Source organism: Marmota marmota, unplaced genomic scaffold, assembly GCF_001458135.2.
Source record: "Marmota marmota marmota unplaced genomic scaffold, marMar, whole genome shotgun sequence".
NCBI classification, from domain to species: Eukaryota; Metazoa; Chordata; class Mammalia; order Rodentia; family Sciuridae; genus Marmota; species Marmota marmota.
In genome coordinates, this window is record NW_025999945.1 from 1983819 (window position 1) to 2007523 (window position 23705).

At 34.7% G+C, this 23705-nt stretch overlaps 1 protein-coding gene and 1 non-coding gene across 2 annotated transcripts in view; one reads left to right on the forward strand and one right to left on the reverse strand.

Annotated features, from left to right (window-relative positions):
- Positions 1–23705, forward strand: part of Nrg3 (neuregulin 3) — a 1019685-nt gene that overhangs the window by 603556 nt on the left and 392424 nt on the right. The window lies entirely within an intron of this gene.
- Trnat-ugu lies at positions 19219–19291 on the reverse strand. Its single transcript has one exon. It is a non-coding gene; the product is annotated as a tRNA-Thr (tRNA).

The following is a 23705-nucleotide window of genomic DNA, read 5'->3' on the forward strand; positions in this document are numbered from 1 at the left end:
GGGCTTGAGCTAGTATTCTGGCCAAACTCCAATTCCTAGCCACTGCATCCTAACAACAGAAAGACTCACAACTTTAATGGGCACCAAATTTCATTGTTCGCCTATTCTTAATTAATAATCACAATGTCAAGGAAGAAGAACCTTGTATAATAAATTCCAAGATAATTTATTTTAAAAATTAAATTCCATAGTAAATATGGTTTAATTTAAAACTACAACACACACAAAAAAAAGTTGGACAAGGAACTGAGATGTTTCTGCTTGGCAGGGTTACAAACCATTTTAAATTAATGCACACCACTCTATCTCTCTGACCCCTACTTGCTCTGTATGTATTCATATGGAAAAACTCCATGATATATGTTATGTGGAAAAGATGAGACAGAAACTATTTATATTCTAATCCTGTGATGATATACACCAACTTCTAATTACCCAAATCTCTAAAGTTGTGAAGAAATGTATGGAAGTGAGGCTGTATAACATGGATGCATTCACTGATCTACTGAATACTTACAAAATTAGCTTCCAGCTCCTCTTAGCTTTTCCAGTAGTATATTATGTTTGTGTGAATCATCTAATTGGTTTCCAAATATTGCATCTGGAAATACAATATAAATATGAAACAAATCAATCAAAAAATAAAATTGCAGATCTTGTACTCTGTGCAATATTTCATGGATCTTGATAGTAATATTGAAAAATTACTCAAATCACACTCCAAATTATTGTCAATAAAGTATTTGAAAAAGAGCAAAGAAAGAAAAGAAAAAGGCAGAGGGAGAGAGCCACATAGAAGGATATGTGCTATCAAAAAAAAAAAAAGTAAAAATAATTCAGCAAAATCTGTGACATTTTGTGGCACTACTAATTATTTTTTGTTTGTTTTTAAAAGTATGGTCATGTTATAATTAGGTTAAAAAAGACAAATATGAAGTAAAGCGGACATACCATGCAATCGTAAAATTTGTAGAGAAAAATGTCAGACAAGAAAAAAACATCCATTTTGCTGCTATAAATATAGCAGTATATGAAGTACTAAAAATTGACAGCACTTGAGTCATACTGTGTTCATTCATAAATTGATATATGGAGCAATTGTGTCCAGTTGTCTCCAACGTAAGTGAAAATATACATACTAGTATTATTGAGTTTTATTATTCTAATTTTGTTTTTTAAAATGACATTTTGCTACTTATTTTAGGTGTATTTAATTTGTGACTCAGTATAATTTATCTTCAAATAGAGAGCTCTTCTAGAACTCCTATATAGAAATGCCCACACACTAGACAAACACATATACCTATGTGTATTGATATATGTACATGTATATATACTTTTTCCAGTTTTTCAATAGAACCAAAATAGTAGATTTCTTGACGTTATGGCATCCAATCTTGTGAACCTGTTTCTTTTTTTAAATTTTTTTTGTAGTTGTAGATGGACACCATGCCTTTATTATATTTGTTTCATTTTTATGTGGTGCTACAGATTGAACCCAGTGCCTCACACATGTTAGGCAAGTGCTCCACTACTGAGCTACAGAGCAGCCCCCATTTCTTCATCAGATCCAATATGGAGATTCAAATCTGGTAAAGAGCAGGTAAATCTGGGGAAATTAATGGAGTTGCATTTAGAGTGAATTTTAGCAAATCAGATTAAAAAATTGAATTGTTTACCAAGAGAAAAAAACATTGTAACAAATTTGTCTGTGATGTGAACAGCATGGGAGACAGGGAAGTGGATTAAAAGATAATTTAGGGTAAAAAAGTAAATCACCCAGTATCTATCATTGATTTTCATAATTTTGCCAAAAACAATTGATAAATTTCTGGGAATGTTCAGTGTAGAACTCCCTGTGTAACAGCAAACAGATATGAAATAATAATGATTCCATTTCTTATATATANTCCTCAAGAACAGCTTGACCCTCACTCACAGCTTCTTGGCATTTACCATCTGTTATACATCCTCTAACTAACTTCCAAAGTGGTATAACGCCACCCTCCAAGGTACCTTGCTCATGAGCGAAATCCAGATCTTTCCCTAACTTATCCCAGCTAGGAATCATAAGACTCCCTGAAAAAGCAAACCAAGGAGCTGCTATATCAGCTCCTCTCAAAAACATCTGCAAAGTGCTCTGCTTTACCTTAAGTCCTTTTGAACGTAACAACCCGTCTAGGGCCAACAAAATTGGGCTTGAAGAGGTAGCGCCCATAATGTCTCCAAAGATATAATAAAAGTAAAAGTACAAATCCCCGCTCTCTCCTTATTTACAGGGGAGCGTCCTTTTTTCCGCTCTCTCTTTATTTACAGAGAGAGCGCCCCGCTATTTGCTTGCGGATTCCCACTTACCTGGGAACTTACTGGTGCACCACCCTGACTGCTGAAAGTTCTGGATCCTGGGTTCGAGGAATATAATTCCATGTCCTGGCCACCAATTGCCGCGACCCCTCGCCGGCAAGAGAAAACACGACACAGGATTCTTCTTTCAGCAGTTTATTCAGGCCTTGATTCATGTATCATCTTCTAGTGACCCGTCGCAGAGCGCCCAAGCACAGCCTAATAAAGCCTCCCGCATACCAATCTTAAGCTGCCACATGGACCTTTCTCATAGGGTGGTAAGGGATTGCGTGCCAATTCTCCATATTAGGAGTTGTTTATCACAGGCCACAGTGAAAGCCGGCGCCATCTTCTAATGGCGGCCACGGTCTAATTAGAACGGCTCACCACAGTCTTGTACACACAACATAGGCAGATTGATTTTCTAAAGAGAGAGATTTTTAATTTAATTCCCTTTGCACCTGTTCCTCCGCCTGGGCGCTGGTTATATTAAATTCTAAAATAGCTATTATCACCATTTGTTACAAAGCTGATGCAGAATAATTGAGCATGTCCCTGGAGAAATTACACAAACAAATTTCCTAATTCTGCAGAATTGTTCAGGGTCCAGAAGGGGATTCCAAATGCTCCCCTACTTTCTCATCAATGTTGGACAATTAGTTTTCTGGCTCAGGTATACATGTGACATTGGTAGAGCAGGGGATGGTCAATGAGGTGATGCTTGGGTGCCAATAATGGGGAAACTTAAAATTTTCCAGTGCAATGAATTTTGCAATATTGGCTGAGCGATTCAGTACAAATGAGCATTTTTTGTCATTTTCTTTTCTGGATAACTCAGTCAAGGTTGTGGTTAGGAGAGACAAGAATCAAGCAAGGAGATGGCTATGGCCCACACAATAGCAAAGGAGGATCATGTTGCTGGAGACGTCTAAACATGGTTTCCTAAAATTAAAGAAACCTCAAAGAGATCAATAGAATGCATGTGATTGGTCCTGAAATCTGCAGGTGGCCCATGAGTTTCCTCTAACTCAACTTCTAATACAGGCATCTAGTGTCCTGCTCAATATACAAGCTTCAAGCCAGGTGCAGTGTGATCCCAGCAGCTCAGGAAGATGAGGCAGGAGGTTTGCAAGTTCACAGCCAGCCTCAGCAAAAGCAAGGCCTGAGCAACTCAGTGAGACCCTGTCTCTAAATAAAATACAAAATAGGGCTAGGGATGTGGCTCAATGGTCAAGCGCCCCTGAGTTCAATCCCCATTAACAAAAACAACAACAAAAAGTCTCAAAATGTTCTGTTTGTCTTTGTTTAAAAGATTTAACATTTGTTTTATCTTCCTTTGTAATTCACCCCATTGTCCATCTCTCATGCACCTGTGGAAATACCACCTCCATTAGATAGAAATTGCCTGAGCATATCTTGAAGATTCTTTGAGGGGATAGCATTCTAGGATTCCTAACATTCTGTTTCAGAAAATCTGAAATGTAGCCACAACCACTTCACTAATGCTACAGAAGTACAGAAGAAAGATATCTCCATCCCAAGGGCTTCTTGGCATCTAGACACTTCATCTCAACCCAAAATCTAGGACATAAAACCTCCCTTTCTCCCCAAAAAAGTTAAATCTTGAATCTTCAAAACATTCTTTTTGTTGCTATTCATGATACCAAAATCGATTCTCTTTAAAGATTCATTAAATATCCCTTGATATAATATCTGTCTTAGACAATACAGAGTATACCATTACATATTCACTTGCATCACAAATTGAGCTGACTACAAGCAATGACTCCCATGAGATTAAAATACAGAATTTGCAATAGTTAGTATATATAGAGATAAATGTAGATCTCTTGGAATTCTTACTAAAAAGAGGGCTAGAAAAAATGTAAAATACCATTTTAGGTATGGAAACAAGAATCTGACAAAATTAAATCTGCTTTCTCAAGTACTATCTTTAACATTTGTTACATGCATTTTGTATTTTTAAAAAAAGTTTCCTGACATTTATGGATAAGAAGTATCTTACAAAATCTTTCTACATTTCTCTCTTAAACAGGAAAAAAGGCTCTATAAATGTTTCTAGGAAACACCTGTGACTGTGTTGATGTTAAAGGGGATTAAGTTGCCCTGTAGGAATAGGAATCATTTGTTTGTGTAAATTCCTTTTTATGTTTTTTTCCTGAGTTGGTTATAGATCAGATTACATGCTAATAGTAGGTACCAAGGATTTAGGTCTTATGTTCATTTAAGAATGTCACAAATTATTCTTTTTAAAAACATACATAAAGCCACACACACACACACAAATCATAGCTCAATAAACTATTTCAAGTCAAATTAGCTTTGCAATCACCAGGCTGCAAGGAATAACTTTGCCAGCACCCTAGGATCCCTGTCTTTTGCTTCATCCTGAATGATCCACCACTCTTCCCCACAAACCAGGCCCACTTTTACCATACTTGCTTTCTTGATCTTTTCATTTTTATCATTCAAGTGTGCATTCTTAAACATGATTGTTTGGCGTGTGGCATTTTTCTAATTGTTGTATGTATTTTAGTATTTTCAAATCTACTGTGTCTTCTACCATTTCCCTCCTTTTCTTCTTTTTAAATAAAATTTATTTGTTGATGTACTGGGACCTTTTGAGCAGTTCTTTTCCCACAGACTGGAGTTTGTACTTACAGACTTTGAAAAAGGCACAACTTCTATTGCTTTAGCAAGTCCACAGGTGGAGTTGTGCTCTTTTTTAAGAGATACACAAAATCTATTTTTTTTTAATGATGTTAGCAGCTAGTGATGCTCTGTGGCTATGAACATGAAGTCATTGACTGTTGAAAATAGTGACAAATTCTATGTTTATTTGCATATTAATTTAATAATTCTACAAAGACTCAGTTGCCCTCATCTACTATTTAAATACTCAATAATACACTTCACATAGGAAAGGTTGGATAAAATCTTAATGATTTATGTTTCTTTCCCCAGTTATTTTTTTGTATCATTCTCCAAAGGTAGCTTGTTTTTTAAATGGCATTACGAAATCATGGATTTAAACTTAATTGATGGATTTAAATAGACTGCAAATGTTACCTTGTGGGAATGAGAATTGCCCCATCTTGGGGGATAATATTTTTGATTAACTATTGACTAATATATTGACTGATGACTATTTTGAATATTTTCTATGTATTATCCAAAATAATCCTCTCAAAAGTCCTCAAGTTATTCTTTCACAGATGAGAAAGATCAGGTATAAAAAAATTTAAATACCTTGTCAAAGTTCCTTCTGCTAGAAAAAAATAAAGCTGCAGTGGAAATCAAGGCTCTTCCTTTTTAAACACTGCTATGTTCAGCAAAGACAACTTTTGACCACAGGTAAATGAAACCACAGAAAATGAAACCACAGATAAGTAGGGACTGCTGTATGGGCCTCATCAGGAACAAATCACAAATTCTAGTCTTGGAACTGGTATCTTTGAAGAGGTGCTCTTCTCAAAGTGATCATTATAGCGAATGGGAATAATAGAATACCCACATCCACCTGAGTGTCACAGACCCAAATCCAGGAGATGAATCTCTTTTATTATTCATTCTTATCATATTTTCTACAAATTTTCATCATTTTTTCCTTTTTATAAAGAGAAAAAAGTATGAAGGAAGGTAATTAGTGAAACACTCCTTCTATCATCACTTTATGTTTTCTAATAAGAGGTCAGATTCTACAAAAACACACGTGTCTAACTTTTTTCTTTCTTCTTCCCATGAACCTCTCCATCTCCCCAGCCTCTCTGTAGGGCATTGATTCTCATTATGCACCTCTGAGTTCTTAACTGCTTTCTAAAGGGAAGGGTTTGCTGAAAAGAATGTTACGTGCTCAATTCTGCAGTTGCCTGTTATTTAGGTATTTTGATGAGATCAGGAGAAAAAAAAAAGTATGCAGTCTGTAAGATGTTTGGAATAAAACTGCCTAGACCGCTGAATGTGAACAACTCCACGGAAGCTTATTTATTATATATGTAGGAGCTGGTGCTAGGAATACCTTGGAGAGTGACTCATAGAAGTCCAAATGGGAGCGGGTGGAGGGTAGTTACTTAAAATAAAATTTCTCCTTGGATACTTGAAGTAATAAAAGTTTCATAATCGCTCAGTCCTGATGTTCAGATAAGACACATCTCCACTTTCCTCACCTCATGATATTGAAGTATACGTACACCTGCTGTAGATATTTTATTTTGTTTATCTACAAGATTTAATTAGGCCTCTAAAAAAAGCAACAGCTCATAAGACAGTTATGATATTTCAATTTAATGCAAATCTACAGACTTAATTGCCTCAAATAGCAACATAGACTGAATTTCAAAATCTTCAGGATTTAGAATCAGCTGTTCAATGTTAGCACATTTTTACACAGGGCACTGTAAGAGTGGGATTATACCAGGCAATTGCATCAAAATTCTATACTTCCTAAACTGTGGAATTATTTTTTAAATGAAGGTGAGTTAAAATTAAGAAGTAGATGAGATTCTTGATTCCATAATATGTTTTAAGTGGAATTGTCTTGGGAATAAGCATTAGCCTCTTTTATCAAAATTAAACTAGGTACTAGTTTAATGACTTCATACTTTGTAACTAAGATAAAATCTCAAACTACAAAAGACCAGGAATCTGAGCTCATTAACCACATAACTCTTGGGCCCAGTTGTCTTTCCTGAAAGTTTTGACAATTTATGTACATTCCCTTGTTTCATTGGCTCTCATGGTGATATGTAGAATAATCTCAGAATTCCTGAATCTCACACATATCCAGGAACACTGAACAAGATTGTCTTCCAATAAGAATGCTCAAGAAAGGGTCTCCCAATTCTAGTCACTTCAATATATAAATGGGATATTATGCAACAATTAAAAAGCAATGTAAAAAGTTGGGCACATGTCAGTAATCCTAGTGATTTAGAGACTGAGGCAGAAAGGTGAAAGTTCAAGACCAGTCTCAACAATTTAGTGAGATCTTGTCACAAAATATAAAATAGAAAGAGCTGGGGTCATAGCTCAGCGTTAAATTGCCCATGGGGTTCAGTCACCAATAAAAATAACAAATAAACAAATAAATGAAGCAATGCTAGAGACCTATACTTACTAATATGCTTAGACATGAATTGTTATGTGAAAAAGACTTTGGAAGATTGGTGTATGTTAACAGTTGGACATTTTCTTTACACAAACCCGCCTCCTGCTACATGCTATTGCACTTCAAGTTTGTCTCCCAGCGAGGGTCTGGCCTTTGAAATATTCTGCCATCCTCCTCTCCCTGGCTAAATTCTACTTTCCTTCCCTTGAAAACACAAATTCATTAACTCTAAATATTTGGATCTGATAACCCACCTGTCATAAGGGCAGGCCATTCTTACAGGAGACTTGGTAAGATGTCAAGTCTGTCAATACCACTATTTCTACCTCTGTCAAAGACCTCTTCTAATATTTTTTAGTGATTTGTGCAGCTTAGCTGTACGCTGTGGTCCACAATCATAACCTTATGTTTGCAAATGAAGATTGATCATCTCTTTTTAGATCTATGGTAACAAACTCTCCGTGTTTTTTGTACCCAACTGGACATCTTCCCTATGTCCACATTTAAAGGGGTAAGAACACTACTGGAGAAAACCTCCTAAGCCAGAAGATGAGTTTCATTCATCTTTGGTTCCTCAATGACTTTATCAGGTATAGTGATAAACTCATTTTTTATACTCTCAAAAATAACTAGTTCATACATCCTTTTTTTTCTCCTAAAAATCTGCTGACCACCCTAGGCTCTTTCACTTCACTAGACAATGAAGATATCAACTAGAAACCCCCTTATCCTCAAGCAACCAGCCAAAAAATCTACCTCCCTGATGTGTTGCTCATTTTGTCCTGTTAAAATTAATTCTGCATCCTAACTGCTACCAAAGGCCATGACCTTCATACTTTATACTTCATTCACACATATTTTCTCAGGATTTGGCCCCTTGGTTTCCCCCTCTTTTTGTTGAAACATAAATAAGACTTCCGCAAATGGTCATAGATGGTATTTTATAAACCTAGTTTGGAATTTCTCATTCTTAAAAAGAACAAAAGCCTCATCTGCTTCTCATTCTCTCTACCACATCCTTTTATTTACATGCTTTTTCTTAACCAATATTTCTTTAAAAACTTATTTATGTATTATGTCACTAATCTCCCCTCCTCATTCTTTAATCATTATAGTTGGGATTGCTTCCAAACTACTGCATGACAATACTCTTCTCAAGGTCACAAAATTCAATTGCCCTGTCTTGATCTTCATCTTCTAACCTCTCAGCTTCATTTAATTCACTTGATGACATTCTCCTATTTTAAACCCTTTCTGGCCTTTAGTTACATCTCATTTTTTCCATGTTTTTCCTGTTTCTGAGACTGCTATTTCAGAATCTAATTTAGAGACCATTTTTTTTTTCTTTTTCCCATCCTGATTTTTTTTTTAATTCCACAGGACTCTTCCACTTCCCTATCTTATTCCCTCTCCCCTGTTATTTCATTCCTCCACAGGGATTCAAGTTAGAATTTTCCACATGGTGATAATACTTTTGGCAGAGTGCTCCCAGGGCAATTTAAACCACACTGGGTATACCTGTTTGCCTCAAACAATAAAAATTGAAGTACAAATCAAGTTGCTGATAGGAAGACCCAATAAGAACTCACAAAGACTGCTGCAATCTGTTAACTTGCCTGCTGCCATCCTCCATCCTCTTAGGTTATATCTTGACCATCACCATGACAAAGGGGCAGATTAGCTGCATTGCTGGCAGCATGGGTGGTAAATGCTCAAATATTATAAATATTTATAATATTTATTATAAATACGAATTTATTTTATATATACTACTTTGAATTTTGTTTTGTCACTTAACAATATCAATGGAAATCCATTCTTGTTAAGAAGTTGAAAACTAATTTTATATCAGGAGGAATTTTCTAAAGGTCTAAAAGTAACATATCATTTGTACAGAAATGTTTATTGATATTGCTATTATGTGAAATAATGTTTTAAAAGTTAATAAATACAGACAAAATTATGAAAATGTAAAATTTATTTTCATTGAAATTTCATGTGTTTACACACACATGCACAGGGCTTTGTTTAAATTTAAGCATTTAATATGTTGTAATTGGTAGGAGAAGAGGTATGTTAAGTCAGTTTTCACACTTCCACCTTCCTTGCACTTCTAAAATTTGTTGATGTTAATTTGCCTGCTGCCATCCTCCATCCTTTTATGTTATATCTTCAAATATTAACATTTTAAAAACACCTTTAATATCTCAATTCACATTTTTAAAGAAGAGGTAGAAACATAAAGTGTGTGGATCTACCATTTATTTTTATATGTGTACTATTATCTCATTTATCTAGCTAAAAGGAATAGGTATTCTATTTGGAATTAGATAATAAGAAACAAATTGATTTGCAAGAGTTTGGTATTCTTATTGTTTGTCTTTGGATCCTACAATAAGATATATCATTATTTAAGTTCAGTTCATGTTTTATGTCTTCCAATAGTTAACTTTTCTCTTATTGATGTTACAATTTTCTTATTAGAATAATTCATAGGCATGTTATAGTTTTATAATTTTTTAATAAAGAATATTTCCAATACTTATGCAGAGCTGATTTTTGTTAGCACAAACATAAGCTGTTTATTGTGGTTGTTCACCCTATATTCATCTATCTTTCTTGTTTATTTTATTAATTATAAAAGTATTTCTACTTGACTATCATTTTTCTAACCTAGAATTGTTATCATATGTTCAATAAAAATACAATTTTATATTTTCCTAATATTATCTGGATTTATTAACACTTTTTTACATTACTTAACATAATTACAATATCAATAAACATTTTCTACTTATCCATATTTTACTGACAGTGGTTTTAGTGTTTTACTTTTAAAAAGTTGTGGGTTATTTTTGTGTGTGTGTGAGATGCCCCGCATTTTCAAAGATAGTTCTTCTATTTCTATAAAAATTTCTCCTTAAAATAAGAAATGATGGTTAAATTAATTATTCTTATGTAGTGAAATAAATATACAACACTTTCCTTAGTTTTTTAAATGAAATATGAGTCCTATTCATACCTAACATGTTTACTAAATCATTATTTGATTTCACATTTTGGTATTCTATTAAGGATTACTATATTTGTAGGCATATATTGATTTCTAAAAATGACAATAAGCATAATCTTTAATTTTCTTTCTTTTCCTATCTTTATTGAACTGACTCTTCATTTCATGCCTGCTTTATAAAATGAATTGATGTTGCCCATCTATTCCTAGAATCTGTAACATTTTAATTATTTTTGCAATTACCTTTATTTAAAAGAAGCCTAGACCTAGAAGAAGAACATATTTTGTTCTAATGCCTTTTGGGGAAGGGAGGGCTAAAATCTTTAATCACGTGGCTAACATCTTTGGTAGTACCTGGCCCATTAGAATTTTCTCCTTTTACATTGTTATTTTAAATTCATAGTGTGACATCATTTCAAGCTAAACTTTCAAGTTTATGAATATATTTCTATTTTCTTTTAATATCATCTTTACCAGGTAGCTGAAACAGGACAGCTTTTACTTAAAATCCATGGATGCTTGTGGTTTGATTTGTGCTTAGAAGTTGTACTGAGTAGGGCTAAGAATGAAACAAATAGGTAGAAAACTCCAGAGACTAACAATAGAACAATTAAAATGTATTCCCTCACAACACACCAAACCTTAGTAGAGGTTAAGATATATCCCCACACTTGAACTTAAAAATATAAACCAGATCCCAACCATGTTTTCTTCAGTTAGTGTGTGTGTGTGTGTGTGTGTGTGTGTGTGTGTTACTGAGGATTGAATCAATTGGACCCACGGGTGCTTTATCACTAAACTACATTTTTTTATTTTTTTTAAATTTTGAGACTGAGTCTTACTAAGTTGTTGAGGATCTTACTAAATAGCTGAGGCTAACTTTGAACTTGCTATCTTCCTGCTTCAGCCTCCCAGGTTTCTGGGATTACAGGGGTGTGCCACCATGCCTGGCTCAATTTTTTCAGTTTTGCTTAAGCAGGTTGAGCCAAAAACTTCATGTCCTGCACATTTGCATGTGTAAGTCTTAAGTGTAATATTTAGAGCAATTGAGAGGAAGTTTGTGGACATTAAAATAAAATTTGAATTAGTTAATAATCTATTTATTTTATATCAATAATTATTACCTATGAGATTTTATTATGTTTAATAAAAAAATCACCCTTTTGATTATAGATAGCTATTTCTACCTCTGATAGGTTGTTATATAGTCTATTTTTCTAAATTTTCAGATTGTACTAAAATTCTGTTTTCTAACTTATCTCATTGTTTTGACAATTTCAATATTTTAAAAATATTTAATAACTGAAGTACTGTTGATTGAAATATCTAAATTATGCTGATATATTCAAATAGAGATCACATAACATGGTAATATTATTTCACATTTTTCACAAATGTACAATGGTATTATATAAATTAAAATACACCTTTACTGTTTTGAGCTCTTAAATAATACATAAAGGGTTATTTTTTGAGAAAAAATATGTTATTTTAATTTCTTTCCTCAGATATATTGTTAACAGATAAAAATTCGGATAATGAATAATAGTTCAATGATGCTTTCATTTGCGTACACACTGTTTGGATAAACAATGATTGATGATGTCTCTCCTTTCAATCAGAAATTCATTTTTAGTAAAGAAAAAGTGTTTGTGAATGCTTGAGCAGAGACCGTCAGTGATATTATTTTGCATAATTATGTTGTCTGTTGATTCATTTTCCGTATTTCTTTGGATGGAGCATCTCCTGAATTGATTAAAACTTCCATTTCATAGTCTATTTGAATTCAAGTTTTGCTTCAGAAATTCTGCTTTGATTGGACATTCTGATGCATCATTCCCAAGGGCATTTGTTTAAAAAAAATAGAAAAAGAAAATATAGACTGTAAATAACCTGGGGTTTTCCACATTAGCTTGATCCCTGTACCATTTGTTAGCTGGTTTCTCTTTCATCCACTTTGATGTACAATTGGGAGAAAGTTAAGGTCCTGTAATGCATAAATCTTGGCTCAGATTTTCTCATCATACCACTGCTCTGACTTTTACCCAAGTAAAAAGTCAGCTAAGGTTTTCTCACATCTGATGTCCTGCCTGTGTTTCTGTCTTCAGTGTACAGAAATGGAAATTCTTTGTCTGTAACTCCCCTCGCTTGTTGCTCTTAAGATTCTGGATGAATCTAGACAGAGAGTGCCTATTTTCCACAAAAGGACCCTGTGGAGCTAAGTGTGTCAGAGCATATCCTGGCACCTTATAGCCATTACTGCTAAAAGAAAAAAAATATATGTGGATGGATTCTTTGTTGAGGGATGACATTCTCTGAGTGTTCAATATCTTCATAACTCAGCAGGAATACTCTCTTTAATACAGAAAGAATGCAAGACAAAAAGTTACTTTCCCAATTTGCTCATTCTTTCTTTTATACCTGACTCAATATCAAGTGTCTCCTTGGTGCCAGTTTCTACCTGAAATGCAGAGAATGGAAACTTCCATTCTGCATGCATAGATGAATATGAGATGAGAGGGTGCCTCCATGAGCATTGCTGGGGTGAGGTTCACAAAGAGTTTGCCACATGAAGGAATTCCTGGAAAAGAAAGCCTCAGCAAGAGTGGAAGCAATATGGAATAATGTGAGCATCTGTGAAACCACAGTGTCCTAGGGTTGGGGGAATAGAGGTCATGACCCCTACAGATAACAAAATCAGAAGATGCTGAAATCCTTACATAAATTGTTGTACTGTCTACATATAATCTATGTACATCTTTCTATATATTTTAAGTCATCTCTGGATCACTAATACCTAGTAATACCTAGTACAATATGAATTATATGTAGGTAGTTATAATACTGTATCATTTAGAGAACAATGACAAGGAAAAATAAGCCTGTATGTGTTTAACTTAGAAGTGTTTCCCAAAATATTTTCCAACCATGTATAGTTGAATCTATGCCAGAACATGTGAATACAGAGGGATGCCAGTGTCAATTGCACGGAAGACTGGAATGTGCAGTGCTGGGGCAATGCAAGGTGGGCAGGAAATTCAGCCAGACATTACTATTTTGTCTTGTAGGGAGGCTGCTCTGAATAGCTGCAGGGGTAATATGAGTTTCTCACTTGACCCTGCACAGCCAATAAATGATTTCCTTGAGCCCAGCTGCAGAAGATTCCATTTCTGAACCTTGTTAATAGTCAATGGGAGCCATGCTGTAATCAAGTCTCTTAGTATATTTATTCCGGGGATCTAGGTTGTAGTCCCTGTATGCTTTGTGGGTAAGATCCTTGACCTCCACACCCAGCACCAACCCAAATCAAACACATAAGCAAAATGCACCTAATCTTTATAGAGTTAACATCGTCCCTACCCCCTTATCCCATCCGGTTGTGTTATCTGAGAGCACACACTATTGGGCCCTAGGAACATATGGTCTCCATATGCAGAAAGACAGATTTTGGCAAATACATGATTCTTCAGTTGACTATTCTATGCAATAGAGAAGATACCCATCACTCTCCATTTTTCCATCTGAATCTGATTTTTTTTTTTTTTTTTTGCTTTTTGATGGGAAATGACACTTGTAGACTCAGGTAGATTGGACACCTTAGAGTGCATATCTGTCCTTTGTCCCAGGGCTGGGGAAGCCCTAGGTTTGACTCCCTTCAGATAATTTAGTTTGGACCTTGTTATACAGTAACTGTAACATTACCTGCTATCCTATGGTTAGGATTCCAGCACTGGAAATGAACGTCTGCTGTTATATTAGGGACATTCTAAACCCAGGGAAAAGAAAGATGGGTCAAATAAATCAACACAAAAACTTAGACTTCTACTGAGAAGTGGTGTTATGCTTTTGTCAGCAAAAGCTTAGTTGAAATTATTCTTATTCTTCTGCTTATTATCACAGAGAGCATTTAGATATTACTAAACTAGTGACTTAGTTTCCTCTTCTACGAAAGGTTTTTTTTTTTTACACTATTAGGTTTTCTTTGAAGAATAAATAAGATAATATATGTAAAACTATTTTATTGTCCCTGGTATTTAATAAGCATTCAAGAAATGTTAGCTGATATTCTTCTTTTAATGAATTGTTTGTAATCTCAGAAAAAGATGACAACCATATTTCCTTTTAAATTTTTTGCTTCCTTTGGTTTTGATTTGTTAAGAATTCATTAAATGTGTTTTTAATTAAAATTATTTTTATTTTGTTTTAGGGTATTGTATGTATTATATATTCAGTATTGTGAATTTTCAGAAAGGAAGGAAAAAGTTAATTTATAATGAACCATGGAATAGCATACTCCTGGCATCTTTTGTGTTGGAATTACTGAGAAATAAAATATTATCTCTCATATGTCAAAAGCAATTTGAAAAAATAGAGAATGAAACTAATGGTTTAGATAAATTTTTTAATGAAATTGAGACATAAAATGAAAATTACATAACAGACATATTTCTACTACAAATTACTCTGAGATATTTAGATTTTGGAAGCAAAAACAATAGTCACAGGAGTGTTGCATTTTTGTCTTTATTATGAAGTGGTATGTTGATTGCGCCAGAGCCTTGGCTGATACATTAACTTGCATAGTGGTGGATATTAAATCAATAAAATGAAGAACATCTAAAGAAAAACCATCTGAAACATAATGGGCTTTGTTAGTGGGAGGTTGTTTAGGTCGATATAAGATAATCACTCATGATGGAGCTCTGCTCTGCTAGGATAACAAACATATCCCAATGTTTTCATAGCCCCACAGCCAGAGGGATTATTTCTTGTTCACAGATAGCTGATTTGGGTCTGGCTACTCCTCATACCAAGCATCCTCCAAGCAGTTCCTGAAGGATACACACTGCTTTCCTCTCTGTTCCATCTCAACTCATGCCTTCCATGGTCTTTCAAGAGCAGAGGGAGACAGAAGAGGACCCATGAGTTCTTAATTTCTCACCTTGAGACGGAAGCATTACTTCCTAACACATTTCTGATTCTCATTATTTACATATTATTGAGAAGACATATCTTAGAATTACTATCTTCCCATGATGTAGAAAACACATTATAGGGTATGTGTCATGGACAGACTCTAGGACAAGCCTAATTCTGAAGTCTGAAATTCCAATGAATAGTAATTGTAGTTTATGAAATTTACCCAATGCCTGCAAAAAAAAAAGGTTTAAATCGGGCATAAACAATGTGCTATATCTCTTAGACATTCATTCCCAAATATGCATGAACAACAAAAGGCTTTCCTGAAAAACCTCTGTGTGGACAGGTTTGTACATTGGCATTCGTTGTTCTTGCTCAAAGCCAGCTCTAATAGTTCAGCTAAAGGAGATAATATGTTGAAACAAATGTATGCAAATCAATCTTCTATGCATATTTTTACCTCTGTAAGTGATTCTGTACTCCTTTCTGCCCTCTCTGGGAATTTAATTCTCTTCACCCTTTCACAGAATTATTTTAATTTCTATTGGTTCTCTTTCCAAATGTCTCTCCAGAGGTGATTTCTTATTACAATTTCAAGGTTTTTTTTTTTTGTCTATAATGAAAGTACTCATATTTTACCTTCAAACTAATTAATATACTTATATATCACCCCTTCCTGTAGCAACTCATCTTGTGCTCCTTCCAGGACCATCACCTCAAGCTAGAAACAGAAGGCCATTATTCTGGAGGGAGACAACTTGTAACATTGAAATTGTTTTTAACCTTCATCTTTAATTTTATGATTGTTGTTAGAGACACAATAAATTATATGCTTAAAACAGGGTGATAATGTAAATATTCCACATTAGTACATCATGGCACAAGTGGATTAGAACAGACACAGGCTATAGCTGGACCCTTGCATTTTTAATTACCATGTCATGGGATGGTCTGGGGGCATCATGCAATGAAACGGTCTATAAGAGAAAAGGACATGAAGAGGAGTACATTTGAGTAGCATTTGGCTATAAATATTTACTATTGGTACAAAAGCAGTTGATACTTTAGTATTAATATGAGCTCCCTATCAGTTGAACATCAGCTTTAGTTCAGTTAATTCATTAAAAACTCTGAACACAATGTACAATCAACTTAGGTTAGTAAATACTGCCATAACAAATAAACCCAAATCTACAGGTGTTAACAAAATACAAATTAATTTCTCACTACCACATAATCTGCTGAAAATTCAGTTGACTGTCTGTCCTCAGAATGGTGGACTTTGCAAAAGAAAACACTGAGATTTGTCCATCATATACTCTAAAATGCTTATTGTCCAAGGTAGCCCTTATTATTTCTGCACATAATTCCATTAGCCAAAGGAAGTTACATGACTATAATTGTCTTTAAGAGAACACAGAAGTATATTCTTTCTCTGTGTTCAGAAGATATTAGTTGGACATTTTAAAGAGTCATGATAATGTCCACATGTATAGTAGTATCTTGTGCATTATTAATTGTTCCGGTCATGACTCAATCATGTTCTGATCATTCAATCTTCTGTATTCCAATTGATTAATTGGACCTACTTTACCTCCCTTTAACACCCCGAACTCCCCATGATGTAAATTCTAACCACATTTCTGTTTATGGGTTCAACTGCTTCTCTTGACTTTTCCTCTGGTCTGTTGAATCTGAATTATTTGGTTTTCCCATCAATCCATTGCTTGTCTCTATATCTTTGTCTCTACTTCAACTTAAGTGCTTTTACTTCATCTCCAAATTACCCTATATCTTCTTGCATGCTTGTCTATCATGTTCAAATGCCTTAAATTTCATTCCCAGTGTGAAATTCCATAGTAATATTTCACTAACTCTCATGACTCTATAAGGTCCAGTGTCCTATTACAGTTATTTTAGTACATGACTCTGTATGAGTCAAACTTGAAAATTCTGATTCTGATTCATCCATTTATCCTCTTATGAGAATCTTACTCAGAGCCATTCAATAACATAAAAGTAATAATAACAGCATGGAGCAAACAGCCTGATACAGCAAAGTAGGCATTGCATTATAGAAAAGAAATTCTGATTTACATTGTAGCCCAGTGACTGACTAATAATATTACCATATACAAGTTGCTTAACCAACCAAATGAAGTCAGTTTTGCCCTTTCTAAAATGGAGTTAGTTTTAACTGCCTTTTCCATTGTCTTACAATACCATCGGGAGAAGCAAGTCAGATGTGATCACTGTTTGTAAAACTACTTTGTATGAATTATACTAATATTCAAGCTAAAGTGATTTGTGCTCAGTTGATTGATTCTTGAGCTGTATTTAATTCTGTTTATCATTATTTTTTCTTTCAAAACATCTTTGTTTTAACCCTTTGGGTTTCATGACATTTTATGCTCCTGCTTTTCTTCCTTCCTCTCTCTTAGTGGGTTATTATATTTCAGAATTTCTCAAGACCTGGCTTAAGCCACCTTCCCCTTTCTCTTTTTTTTCTGTATTCTCTTGCTAGATGAGTTAACTCCTATTTATAAATGTTCGTCTATGTACAGACATATCACAAATAACACATCCTTCCAGATCTCGCCCATGGAAATTAGTCTTAAATCCAAGTTCTTAACTGATGTCTCCATTTGCATACATGGCACATCTCAGGCAAAGCATTGCCCACACTAGATTCATACTTGATTCACACTTGCCCTCATAAGCCTTGCAATTCTCCAGTGTTTTTTTTTTTTCCAGCTAATGGTGCTACCACCTACTTAGTTCTGAGGGTTAAAATCTAGGTCTCCTCTTCTTCCTGATCCACAACATCAACAAGTACTGTCATGCTACAAACTTCTCATGTTTCCCAGTTCCATTAATAACATTCTGAGCAAATTCCCCACCATATGTCATAGGTTCCATAAAATACCTTCCCAACTAGTAATACTTTTCTTCAGCCAACTATTCCCTACCATGCATCTATTCAAAATGTAAATTTTAGGTCATAACATAAAATGATGACTATTGCTTTCAGATGAACATCAAGTTCCGTCACTTGTCTTTTGTTAAAAATCGTGCAGATTATGCCCATGTATATCTCCTAGTCTCATCTCTCATAACTCAACACTTGCTCCTTACAACTATCTCTTTTTAGCACTTTTTTATAGTTGGCAATTTTACTCTTAGTGGTTTGGTTAGTCAAATAATATATGCTTTGCTAATCAGAGACTTCACATTCTAGGATGGTAGGAAGAGATGATCTTTTTTTAAATGAAATTTGATGTCAAATAAATAGCACTGTGTTTTGCAGAGTGTACTCAATACATATTTGTTAAATGAATAAAAGGTTAAATAAGTAGGCCCATTTTTCATCCACCTATTGGGCATTGACTCTAGGAGTGCTAATAAAGGTATAAAGAACACACTTGTGAATAGGTCTTGGTTTCTCCTAAGGAAATTAGAATCTATTGATAAATATGACTATAACCAGTTGCATTGAGGAGACATTGAACCCCCCTCCAGGAGCATGGGTTGATACAGAGTGAGAAGCAGCTCAGATGTGATTACTGTATGTGGAAGCAATTTGTATAAATTGTCCTCCTGGTCTGTGGCTTGCTGGAGGTTGTTTTTTTTAACCTTCTAGTGAATTTTGTTCCAATATTATAATGGTCTTTCCTTGTAGATTTTCTTTCCCTGTGACAGCTCTCAATGACTTACATTCTTTACAGATGTCTTAGATGTTAGGAATATCAAAATACTCAACACATTTTCAATAAAACAAATTCCACTTTTCTTTTTTTTTTTAATTTTGTTTTTTTGGTGATGCTGGGGATTGAACCCAGGGCCTTGTGCATACAAGGCAAGCACTCTACCAACTGAGCTACAACCCCAGCTCCCTCCACTTTTCTGTTCTTAGACCAATTAATGCAAAAGAGTCTTTTAGTTATGGATTCCTATGTGCCAAGCACTATGCTCCCTATTTTCAGTATTTTTAGATATTATTAAACTCTTATAATGATAATACGAGGTAAGAGTATTGAAGCCGAACTTGGTTAAGTGACTTCCTTAATGTCATATAACTAATAAATAGGTAGCAGTCACTCAGGATGCTCCCAGCAGCAATTACCGAATTTGCAGCCTTCCTCTGTGGTATTTAGTCTGGCCACATGAACTTTCATTCATTTTTACTAATGGTTCATGTGGTCACTTTGGAAGTGTTTAGGATTCCCACTTTCCTACCTTTTAACTCTACCACTGGCTATTCTATCTTTATATAAAGATCCAGTTGGTGCGTTAGCTCCCAGATGGATGATTTTGAACTATCGTTCCAAGAACTCTATGGGTTATAACTCATTCATGGGCCATAGTTGAAATCAATATTAAAGGGAAAAACCCACCATCTCTTTTCCTACCAGAGCAATAATTCATTGATTCATTTTGTAGATTGCTTTAAATTTAGATTTATCTCCTCTTAATGTGTTGGATTTTTTTTTGTGTGGTCTTTGATCCATTTTATTATGTTTGTCTCTCTATGTATGTATTTATGCAAATCTATTACTCTTTTCTTTATGATCAACAGGTTTTGTTTATTTACTTATTTATCTCTCTGTCTGAGCTACTATTATTGCCCAGAATGATCTCAAACTGGTGGGCTCAAGTGATTCTCCCATCAAGCTTCCCAAATAGCTAGGACTATAGATGTGTGTCACTGCCCCAGCTGGCTACCAGGTTTTGGCTTTGGTTTTGGTTTTTGGTATGGCTCTTTTCAGTTTATTGCATGAGGGAGTTACACAAGTCCAAATTAAAAGCCAACCCCAAATGGTTACATTATACAAGCTGTGAGTTTTTTAAACTTCTGACAAGGAACAGAAGGGAAATTCTACTCTTCTCAAGGAAAACTTCAATTAAGCTTCAGTGAGCCAAAAGCACTTACAACCCATGAACCTTCAGCTGCTGGTCCATAGCCCGTCCAATCTACACCAGGAACTGGCATATGTTCTTTTGCTGGTCACTCTGAATTACTTCTCCATATTTTGGCTGCTCAGTTAAAGCACTCTTACAGGCAAATATCTTTCTTCGATGCCTTCACTAGTTTCTTCTTATCATAATCAACAGTGATTCCTTGAACAGGAGTAAGGGTCTTCCTACTGTTTCTTTGTTGAATTCCTATATGGTTATAAATAATCCTCAGTGCCAGCAGGAGGCAGGTCACCATTCTCACTTGCATCAGCCAGGGGTGGGAATAGTGGAAGTTCTGGAGAGTGGGTACACAATACAATTATTTTTCCTTGGTGGCAGTGAACATGTGAAAGGCTGTAGGAGAAGGTGGGAGAGGAAATTGTAGGGCAAGGCTGCTGCAGATGGGGGGCCTACCAGGTTTTAAATTCTATTAAGGAAAGCATGCCTGAATTCCATGATTGAATTGTCAATTATTTGATGTAAAGGCATAATTCCATTAACATATTTTAAGAACTTATACTAATCAGTAGAAAATGTACAAATAGGCAAGTGGAAACTAGGCAAAAGATTGAACAGAAAAAGCAATACAGATTATAAATAATCATAGAGATTAAATGTTTTAGATCACTCACAATTAGATAAACACCAATCAAAAATCACATGAGCTCTGTCATTTGTTCAGGCTGGCAACAAAAGTTTTGGCTAGGTTGTGGAGAAGCAATGATTATACCTCATTATTTGGAATGAAAATTAGTACAAAAATTTAAAGAATGCATTAACAATGTCTGTCAAAAATGAAGCACTTCACCTGCCTATTTTTTATCAGCCATTTTACTGTTGTGAGAATTTACCCAATAGATAAATTTTCAGAAGCGTATCTAAAAATATTTCTACAAATTTCCACTGTGCCACGCTCTAAAATATCAAATACAAAAATGTCACAACGTGCTAAAGACACATTAGGGGAGGCATGATATGGATTCAGTCAGTGGGTAGTATGCAGAGGATCAAACAATTGTATGGATTAAAGTAGGTAAGTCTGCAATCACTAAGCCACAAATATACTGAAAGCTCATGGTAACAACTGGTGGTTACTTTGCATACATAAATATATATATGCATATATATGTATATATACATATATATACAAATATATATTTTTTAAACTACTTGTGAAACAATTTTTCTTGAAGAAAAATTATAGGAATGTATTGACAGTGACCAACTTTGGGAGAAAGTGGGAATGGAAAATAAGGGAAAGAATAACAACTACTTTTCATCTTATAGCTATCTTTGCGCTGTTTAAATATTTTTATTAAAAAATATATATTACTCTCATCTTTCTTATAAAAAAAAACTAGTATTAGACTTTTAATTCTTATCTTTTAAGAAAAATTCTAAAGCTAAATATTTTTAAAAATTCTCCTCCTTTAATAGAAATGAATCTTATTCTTACATATAGTTAATATTATATAATTCCTTCTTTTTTATCTAACTGTTGCCTTCAGCATTTTTCCACTTCTTCATGTTTTCTCACATACTGAATCTATCCTTAGTAAGCTTATAATTCTGCTAGGAGAAAATTCTTGATATTTTAGGATCATACACCTAGAATTGAAGTCAGAAGTTGACTCTCAAAACAATTATATCATTCTTCAAAATTAATGCTCAGTTTTCAGTTACTTACTAAATCAAACTCAATGGTAGATCCCCCCAAATGCCATAAAAGTCCCCATGTGTATCCCACTTTGATTTTTGCATGTTATCTTCAGCAAAAGAATAGAACTGTGCTTCCTTTGACTTCAGTATTATATATTTCTTCCGCACCCTTGACCTGCCAATAAAGTCTAATCTCTCATGATCACTGTTTTGAGAGTAAGTGACCAAGGGAAAATAACCAGAAATAACCAACTTAAGCCCTACATGATATTTCATGTGCTTTGAAGTTGAAGTACTCATTTTAAAGAGAAAACTGTTTTTTTTTCCACATTTCATTAGGCTCCCTGTGATTTATTATTATTATTATGGACCTCAGATCTTTTTCTTTTCTCTTTTTTTTCTAGAAATTATAGTAAAAGTCAAATTTTTAAAGAAAAAGGTAAATACATGATCAGAGGGAGTTGCTTAAGAAAGCCTCAGCTGCAACCAGCACTTTAGTGTGTGTGATGCTTGCTCCTTAACAAGTCAGGGATGTGAGGAGCTATGAATAAAGAGAGAACATTTTGCCATGAATTATTCAGCTAACCATGGGATGCTGTTATCTCCACTTCAGTGGCTTTTAATTGCACATGGAAGAATTCTGCTTATCTGGCATTCAATTTGATGCCAAGGTGCAGCTTGCCCGAGCAGGGCAGAGGCAGGAAATGAGGATCTCATTGGACAAACAGCTGCCATTCACAAATGTATTAAGGAATATGATCTAGGATTGCATAAGGGAGGACGGAAGATAGACACAGATGATGGCAAGGGAGAAACATCAGAAAATACGTGACACGAGATTGTCTTTTGCTTTTGATCTTGGTGCATGTTAATGAGTCTTGAGTGAAAAATGGAGAATTGTGGGTGCTACTCACATCCACTGCATCTTTGTTTGTTACAGAACCAAGTTTGTCTCTGGGGCAAAGATGAAAATTTCCCTCTCATAAGATCTGGTATTCTTTCAGTATAAATGGAAACTTGGCTCAGTTTTGAGAAGCTGCTAGTTTTAATTTTTGAAAGTATATTTAAGATAGGTTTGTTAATCAAGCTACATAATTTTCCTGAAACTTTTTCCTCATCCCAATTTCCCAGAGGAGATATCGTTTGGCACCTGTTCTGCAAATTTTTTGCCACACTTTCCTTATGAAATATCACTTTTAAATATTTTGAGAAGATTTAATTTGGAACCCCTTCTTTATTTACACCTCTCTAAATCACAGATGACTCTCTATTATTGCATACACCTATTTCAGAATCCATTGCATATACAAACAGGAGCTTTTCATCACTTACCGTTGGCTGTGCACTATGGAGAGCACAGGGAATGTAGAGCTCATTAGTACCCACAGATAAATGCCTTCACTTTATGGAATTCAAAGACTAGAGGGAAACATAGTACAAACATATGGTACTACATGATTATTGCTCCAGGGGTAGTTTGTGCTGGACAAAAAGGGAAGCACTAATGAAATTTGGCTCACCCAAGCCTTCCTGAGAAGAGAAGCTGCAGCAAATGAAAATAGTCTTCAGAGAATACTTCTTTAGGAGACAAAACTTGAACAGAGACTTAAAGGATACTAACACATTTCCACATTTCACCAAAGATGAAGGGCAGGCATTCCAATCACAACAGTTACTACAGAAACC